Source organism: Nycticebus coucang, chromosome 10 (assembly GCF_027406575.1).
Source record: "Nycticebus coucang isolate mNycCou1 chromosome 10, mNycCou1.pri, whole genome shotgun sequence".
In the NCBI taxonomy this organism is placed as follows: domain Eukaryota; kingdom Metazoa; phylum Chordata; class Mammalia; order Primates; family Lorisidae; genus Nycticebus; species Nycticebus coucang.
In genome coordinates, this window is record NC_069789.1 from 110,487,435 (window position 1) to 110,496,496 (window position 9,062).

Here is a 9,062-nt window from a genome sequence, read left to right on the forward strand (position 1 = left end):
CACCCAACACCTTCAATCAGATATTCAAATAAGCAATTGTTCCCAAAAAGCCTTGGACACAGATTGAGATGCAGAGGGAGGCACAAGGGAAGAGTGGACCTTAAGTACATAGGAGACTAAGACTCTTGTCCACAGGGAGGTGGAGCTTGAAGCTATTGCGAAATGAAATAGGAAGTAGAAGAACAGGACTACCGGCTACAAAGAAAATCCACCTTCCAGGGGAAAGAAAGGGGTGTATTTTCGTCTCTTATTCTGTGTGTGCCCTTTCTGCTCCTGGCCACACTGTGAGCTGCACTGTCACATGTTCACGGGTCTCTGCTGGTCTGAGTCAGCTGAGGACATGAATCTGCCCCTTCGCTGAAGCATCTCCAGTGCAGGTGGGATGACTGATCATGGTGAGGACTCCACCACATTGTGTGGAAGGATGGGCTGAAGGAGGGAGGAGACCCACAGAGGCTCTGAGCCGGAAGAGGCCCTGCTCACTTTCACCTATGAGGGACTGATACAGAAGCTACAAGGTCCATTTGCTGCTGTGTCCTGGCCGTCAGTGAGTTGAGGACACATGAGGCAGATGGTGGCTGTGGGTCAGGGAGACCCTCCTTCTGTGTAAGTGTCGGCAGAGAGCCTGGTGCTCACCCCAGCCCTCACCCTGCGGAAATGAGAACCAGGCTCCTGGGAAGAGTGCAGTTCCCCTTCCTGTGGTGGTTCAGATGTGACAGCACCATGTCAGAAAGGCCCCAAAGTACAACTAGCCACATCCTGTGTGTCTGTGTGTCCTGAAGGCACCTTGGTCTCCTCCATCTGCACAGCTGGGACGAGTGGTGGGAGACTCCATGACCCCCACCCTCATAACCCTGCTCTGCTTTGGTGAGATGTGGGGACAGACAGAGGAGACCCTGATCTGGGAGGGAGAGACCCACCCACAGCCAGGCCCTGCTCTATCAGGAGACCCCAGGGACTCAGGAGGCTCCTTGGGGGTGTGAAGGAGGATATGCTCAGCCTTCAGGTGACAAATCTCTCACTGAGATCTGTTCCAGGGATGAGTCTGGGCCCCGGGACCCACGTACATGCAGGTGAGTCTGTCCCCAGCTGTCCCAAGTCACTTCTCCTCAGTGGGGACAAGAAGACACCCCTGGGCAGCTGAGAATGGGGAACAGGAGCCCTGAGCTGATTGGGGGGAACATCTGGAGAGTCGGGCTCAGAACTGGGATCAGTGGGGTGGGAGGTGACTGGGGACCCAGCTTCTGATTTCCTAACAGGAACCCTCCCCAGACCCACCATCTGGGCTGAACCAGACTCTGTGATAACCAGGGGAAGCCCTGTGACTATCTGGTGTCAGGGGACATTCGATGCCCAGGAAAACCAACTGGAAAAACAGGGAAGCTTCTGGGACAGAAATAAACCACTGGAGCCTGGGAACAAGGCCAAGTTCAATATCCAGTATGTGACAGAGCACTATGCAATGGGATATCGCTGTTACTATCACAGCCCTGCTGGATGGTCAGACCATAGTGACACCCTGGAGCTCATGGTGACAGGTAAGAGGACACCTGGGGCTCCCAGCTTCAAGCTTTGCCCTCAGGAATGGGGTCTGCTCTCAGGGGTGTCTCCCTCTCATAGTCCAACCCGAGGATGATGTGGGACGTGTGATCCCCATTTAACACTACTGCCTCCTCCTGTCCTAGGAGTCTACAGCAAACCCACCCTCTCATCCCTGCAGAGCCCTGTGGTGACCTCAGGGGGAAATATGACCCTCCAGTGTGGGTCACAGGTGGGATTTGCCAGGTTTACTTTGACCAAGGAAGAAGAACAAAAGCTGTCCTGGACACTGGACTCACAGCCTCCAATGGCAAGTTCCAGGCCCTGTTTTCTGTGGGCCCTGTGATCCCTGGGCACAGATGGATGTTCAGATGCTCTGGCTATTACAGGAACAACCCCCAGGTGTAGTCAGAACCCAGTGACCCCCTGGAGCTCCTGGTCTCAGGTGAGGAGGTTTCATAACATGCTATTCATGTTTTGAAACCCAAAATATGTCACAGTGAGCCTTGCTTTCAGGAACCCCAAGATGGTAGTGTAGGGTGAGGAATCAAGGGCTCTGGAGCAAGAGACCCCAAGAGAGAGACAGTGAGACCTGCAGGGACAGGACAGGACACTGAGGAGTTGGCAGGGGCCAGACCCTGCAGCTCATGGCCTGTCCTTCCCCCCCAGGTGTGTCTAGGAAGCCCTCCCTCCTCACCCTGCAGGGCCATGTCATGGCCCCTGGACAGAACCTGACCCTCCAGTGTCGCTCTGATGTCAGCTATGACAGATTTGCCCTATCCCGGGATGAGGGACGTGTCCTCACCCAGCTCCCTGGCTGGCAGCCCCAGGCTGGACTCTCTCAGGCCAACTCTCCCCTGGGCCCTGTGAGGGGCTCCCACGGGGGTCAGTACAGATGTTATGGTGGATACAAACTCTCCTCTGAGTGGTCAGCCCCCAGTGACCCCCTGGACATCCTGATCTCAGGTGAGGAGCCCAGTGGGTTGTCAGGGACCCAGACACTGCACAGCCCTTGTGGGGGGAGGAGAAAGGGACAGGGGTGATGGCTGGGAGGAGGTGGGGTCTCAGGGAGGGGTAGGGAGAGAGACACAGAGGTAAGTGGGGAGAAGGAGACTCAGACACGGAGATAGGGACACTGAAGGTGTTCAGAGAAAGGCCCAGGGATGTGTCACCTCAGAAAAAGTTAGGGGGCCACCCTCACCCCTCCTTCCACTTTGTCTAGGACAGCTCTTTTACAGACCCTTCATCTCCGTGCAGCCGGGCCCCACAGTGGCCTCAGGAGAGGATGTCACCTTTGTGTGCCAGTCATGGAGCCCAACAGACACTTTCTTTCTGGCCAAGGAGGGAGCGGGAAATTGCCCCCTGCATCTCAGATCAAAGTCTAGATCTAGGCAGTTCCTGGCTGAATTCTCCTTGAGTTCTGTGAGCCCACACAGCCCTTCTCCTTACCTGTTGTCACTGCCCAGTGAACCCGTGGAGTTCATGGTCTCAGGTGAGGACTCCTGCCCCTGCCCTCTCTGAGATCAAAGGGTCAGCTCAGGGCCCTGCCCCAGGAGAGCTCTGGGACATTGAGGAATGAGGGGGTGAAGGGGGTAGGTCGCAGGGGAGGGTCCAGCCGAGATAGGAGGAAACAGAGGAGAACTCCCATCCCTGGGCACTTTCCCCTAAAGTCTCAGTCAGGGTGCAGGGCAGGAAAAGTGGGATGAGATGTGGGTGAACCTCAGAGCAAAGAGACAAGACTGAGGGTAGAAGTCAGAGGCCCCCACTCACCTACCTGCTGATGTCTTTATCTCAGAATCAGAACCTCTAGGTGTCCTAGTCCCTCAACACCGGGTCCTGACCCCATGAGAGATGGAAGCTGTTATCCTGATCCCACGGAAACTTCCAGACTCATTTCAATCCTATTCCCAATACTGAGGTCGGGGTCTGCCTCCCAAAGGAACAGGAAGTAGGGTGGACTTTAGCAAGGGGCCCATGTGGCTTCTGGGGCTCTGAGGATGGAGCAGCTGTGACCCTCTGTGGGCATCAAAAGGGAGGGAGGTGTATGAGGTCCAGGCAGAGAGGAGGGGTCAGAGCTGAAGGGAGGAGGAATTAGGTGTGTCCCCTCCCTGAACAGGACCCCAGGAGCCATCTCCACTCAATAGGAAGCCAGGAGCAGGGAGGGCACAGGGCAGGTGCTTAGTCTGGGAGTCGGGTGGGAGGGGCCAGAAGTGGCAAAGTCTGCATTGGTTCTGCCTCCTCTTGGGAGCAGGAACTTCTAAGAAAGCCTTGTCCCCTCCTGCCCTGGGTTCCCATCTGAATGAAGGGGAGGTACCTAGGGTGACCTCAAAACACCCTCCTTTCTGACCCCCTGGGGCACCTGGGATGTGCTCCTGTCTCCAGCCCTCTGTGGGCCTGTCCTGCTCCTCTTGTAACTGAGACTCGTCAGGGTTAGAAAGCTGCAGGAGATGTGGGCAGGTGCATGAGGTTTATATGAGAAGCCAGAATATTATGAAAACGGTAAAGATTTACAGAGCTCTGCTGGTCAGGATCTCTCCTGCCTCACACGACATCTGCTGGTTTACCGAATCCACACTTCGCACAGCTCTGCCTGACTCCCAGGCCCCTGCTCTGTCTAGGAGGATGTGTGGTGAGGAGGAGGAGGATGGGCTGGGTCAGCAGAGTATGGCGTCCAGGCCTGATAGGAAACAGGATAATCTTGGGCAGAGAAGAAGGAGAACAGGCTGGCGACTTGGAGTGAGGATAGATGGATGCCCCCTGAACAGCTCTTATTTCTCATTTCTAAGAGCCCCTCATCCACAAGCCGGGGGTTCCCTGAGTCCTCTCAGAACAGGACAGGGGGCTGCTCAGGCCTTGGTGGGATCTGACAGAGGTGAGGGTGGAGCCCACACAAGACACTCGGTCGGAGGGGAGCTCCCCAGGCTGTGGGTGCCACCAAGCACAGACCCCTATGGTGGTCTCTGTGCTCAGGGCACACCTGAGATTAAGGAGGGGCCTCACCTGCTCACTGAGCCAGTGGAGGGGAAGTCACCACACAGCACATCCTGTGTGTGAGTCATTTCTATTCCACATCTTCTCTGCTCACTTTTCAAATGATGCTCTCTACTGTTCTAAAATAAAAGAATAGATACATAAATTTATAATTTTAATTTAACTGATATGGATTTATGATTTAAAAATAGATGAATTCTTTTATTATTTTCATTAGGACTTAATTTAATTAATACATTTGCTTTTTCAGATAATTTTATCTTATTATCAACTCTTTCTATCCTGCGCATTTAATATGGAGGAGTATTAATAAACTTAAGAAGAGTTTTCTAAGTTTTATTCACAGGAATTGTGGACATTCATTTCAATTTAAATAATAATTCAATTATTTTAAAAATTTATAAGGGGTTGGGCAGTGCCTGTGGCTAAGTGAATAGGGTGCCAGCCCCATATACTGAGGGTGGCATGTTCAAACCTATCCCTGGCCAAACTGCAACAAAAACATAGCTGGGCATTGTGGCAGGCGCCTGTAGTCACAACTACTCGGGAGGCTGAAGCAAGAGAATCACCTAAGCCCAAGAGCTGGAGGTTGCTGTGAGCTGTGATGCAATAGCACTCTACTGAGGGTGATATAGTGAGACTCTGTCTCTCTAAAAAGCAAGAAGTACACATGAAAAAGTTACTGGTTTCACTATATTTATTTAATTTCACTATAGAATTCTTCTCCATTGGCCTTTTAATTGATCTCTAACTTACTTATAAAATGCATATAAACTACAAGAAAATAGACATTTATTTCTAAATTGCATGCCAATTTTACACTTTGTGTTTTAGTATGTAACTGCATATTAAATAAATATTGAAAGTTTTAACTATATACATATTTATATACAATTATATAAATTACATATAAATATACGTGTGCACATGTCTCCAAGTATATACACTCATGTTCATCCATATTCTCAGTTTTTTTTTTTTTTTGAGACAGAGTCTCACTATGTCACCCTCTATAGAGTTCTGTGGAGTCACAGCTCACAGTGACCTCATACTCTTGGGCTTAAGCGATTCACTTGCCTCAGCCTCCCAAGTAGCTAGGACTACAGGTGTCCACCACACTGCCTGACTATTTTTTGATTGTAGTTGTCAGTGTTGTTTGGCAGGCCCAGGCCGGGTTTGAACCCCACAGCTCTGGTATGTGTGGCTGGCACCCTAGCACCTGAGCTACAGGTGCTGAGCCATATTCTCAATGTTTTTGATGTGGTTTGTTTTTACATTAATTCTTTATAAAACCAGAAATATTATTGATTAATTCCTAGATTAATTCTTTATAAAACCAGAAATGTTGCTGATGAGCCTGCAACATCACCACCACTTCAAAAATATGTATTTATATATGTGTGAGCATGTATGAATTGCATTCTGGCTTTTTCTAACTATATAACAAAACAATTAGAAAGAGATTAAGGAATGATGAGACCCCGGTTGTGTTAGCTGAGGCTAAAATGGGGTAAAGGGGAGGCAGCCCCAGGTATTCACCTCTTTGTGCTCCCAACATTCAGGAACCCCTGAGGATCAAACCCTCATTCACGGAACTTGGGTCCTCAGTAGTTGATAACTGGCAATGTACATTTTGGGGGAAATTACATGGTGTAGTCCGTGTTCCAGACAGGAGAAAAAATATACAAGCGCCCAATTATTTTAGTATTGTTGGCTCATTTTTCTTGCTTTAGCATCTGGAAAATCTAAAGCAAAGTTTGAATTCAAAGAACACAAAGAGGCTGAAATACTTCAGGGAGGAGACTAGAGGAACTGCTACAACCAAGAATGGGTTGATTAAGAATCTCCATAAAAGTCACATTGTGAGACATGAAGGGACACAGAATTCAGAGCCCAGGGGGGAGGCTGGGTTTGGGGCTCTTCATCCCGTCCCCCTCCTCTCCGTTTTGATTCTCAGGAGCAGTTGACATCATTACCCCCTCATAGAACAAGTCAGACCCTAGGACTGGTGAGTGAGGAGATGCTCTTGATCATGGGCTGGGCACAGAATGTCAGGCCCTGTCCAGGGCAGGATGGTGTCCTGCGGGAACTTCCAGGGACCCTGGTGACTTTGATCTCTCCTGAGCTCTCTGACCTCTTGTCCACAATCCCCAGCACCACACCCCCAATCATACCATGGAGAATCTCATCCACATGGACATGGCTGGCTTGATCCTGGTGGCCCTCGGAATTCTGCTGTTTCAGGGGTTGCATGGCCAGAGAAGCCCCCAAGATGTCACCAGGAGATAACTCTAGAGAGAGCGACACACCATCCAGAGTGGGAGAGTCGTGGAAGTAACTCTGATGCTCCCCGGAGGTTTTGGGAGAAAAATCTAGAGTATGTGCTTTCAGGACTGTCTGCTGGTCATTTCCAGAGTGGGGGAATCAATGTTCAAGTGCAGAGACGCCATGTGGAGTGAGTCTGAATAGGGCATTAAACTGACATACTTTTCCTCTCCACCATTATTGACTTCCCTTGCTGGCTCTTCCCCTCTTTCCACTCCAGGCATGAAGCTGTGTCCCACATGTCATGGCAGCTCTGGGTCCACACCTCTGCACAGCTGCACGCACTGGTCCACTGTCCCAAATTCATTCTCTTCCTTTAGTCTGATGTTAAATCATTCTGCTGTGTTATGAAATCCCCTAACCCACTCTTACATTTCTGTAAGCTCTATTATAATCCTTATGTTGTCTAGCTTTTTAGTGACTTTATTAATTTCTTGAACATTTTGGCTTCTTTTTGTTGGTTAACATTCACTTTAATTCCATTCATCTTACTTGCCATCCATATTCTGAATTCTATTTCTGTCATTTCTGCACAGGAATGTGGGTGGAATCCACTAAGGTTGCTCCACTGTATCTTCTTGGGGGTGTTGAACTCTTTTGTTTTTTCACTTAGGCGGAACCATTCACTGGCTTCTTCTCATCTGGCTTCCCTACCCTCAGCTCTGGGTTAATAGGCTTACAGGGCACCTGCTCTCCTTTGCCAGGGACTGCTTGAATGAGGCCCAGGACTGACAGTTGTTCATGGCTAGGAGCTCCTCAGTGAAATCTTGGACCTTGGGATGGTTCTTCTGACCTAGCAGTACTGATGGGGATGCATTGGTGAGGTCTTGGGGGCTGGCACAGTTCTGAAGTCTTGGGATTAGAGTTGCAGTCCAAGCAGGGCCCTGGGACATTAGGGTCAGAGCGAACTCAGACATAGAAAGAGTTTCAGGAGGCGGAGCAAGATGGCAGCCGAGTAACAGCTTCCTTGCATCTGGGCACCGTGAGTCTGGGGATATAGGACTCCAGGCATCTCTCGCTGGTGGGATCTGCCTATCATCACCCCTGAGAGGATACAGGGAGTCAGCGAGAGACTTCTGGACCCCAAGAGGAGGACTAAAACAGTGGAAAACCGGCAAGTGGTCGCGTGTGTTCAATCCGTCTAAACCCGCCCGCAACTGTAAGTTCAGTAGCAGCAAGACTGCAAACCAGAAAGGCCTTACCTGTGAACTGTTTTGGTGTCTTTGGACTTGGCACTCAGCTGAACTGCCTTGGGGAGAGCCTGAGCGGGAGTGCGGAGAACTTTGGCCTTTGTCTAGGGCCCCAGTCTGAGCCGCTGAGCCAGACGGAGCTAATAGTGTTTGGCTCTGGGTCACAGGCAGACATTGTGAGCGATCTGCCCCGGCAAGCTCCGCCCTCAGGGTCGCAGAGCTGGAATTGGGTGGGAGCTGGTAACCCAGCGACCAAGTAGCCTAAGGGCGGGGTCTGAGCCGCCTTGCAGCCCTAACCCTCCGGGGCAGAGGAAGACCAGTTTTGACACACAGGGTAAATGGATAGCCACTTCAGCAGTGATTCCAGCGACAAGCACTTCCCTGAGAAAGCTTCTGCTCAGTAAGTGAACAAGTTCAAAGTGCCTTTTAAGTGGGCTGAAGAGAGATTTAGGGTGTGTACCTGCTGGGGTTTGAGAAACTAGCAGCCTCCAGTCGTATCAGAACTGTGATTAACATCTCATACCCCAGAAGACCACGTGTTGCCCAGACAAAATTCAATAACATATACATTCTGCTTTGTTTTTGGTTGTGCTTTTTTTGTTTTTTTTTCTTTTTTGGTTTGGTTGTTTTTTTTGTTTATTTTGATGTTGTGGATTATTGTTTTGTTTTTTAAGTTCAACCGTTTCCATACAGATCCTTTTTCTTTCTCAATTTTTCTAGTTTAATTATAATTTCCCATTGATGCCTATTTCAATTATTAGAACTTCATTTTTGTCAGTGTTTCTACCGCTATTATTTGGTTTTTCCAGCCAATTTTATCCCATAAAGTTTTCTGTTTGCTTGTTTTGGTTTGATTTATAGCATTTTTGTGTTTCCTCTCTACTTGGTGGAGGTGGGGTACTGTGTCTGATCAGATTAGCAAAGAGCTGCTGACCTCAAGGGAACCACCCAACTGGGCACCCCCAGAAGGTGGTTTGTTTTTTAAGGTTGTATCAAAGTACCCCACTGTACACCTAT

The 9,062-nt window shown here is 49.8% G+C and overlaps 1 pseudogene; it reads left to right on the plus strand.

Moving 5' to 3' along the window:
* The first annotated feature begins 833 nt into the window (after positions 1–833).
* On the plus strand, positions 834–6,337 carry LOC128596524 (leukocyte immunoglobulin-like receptor subfamily A member 6; annotated as a pseudogene).
* The last annotated feature ends 2,725 nt before the right edge of the window (positions 6,338–9,062 follow it).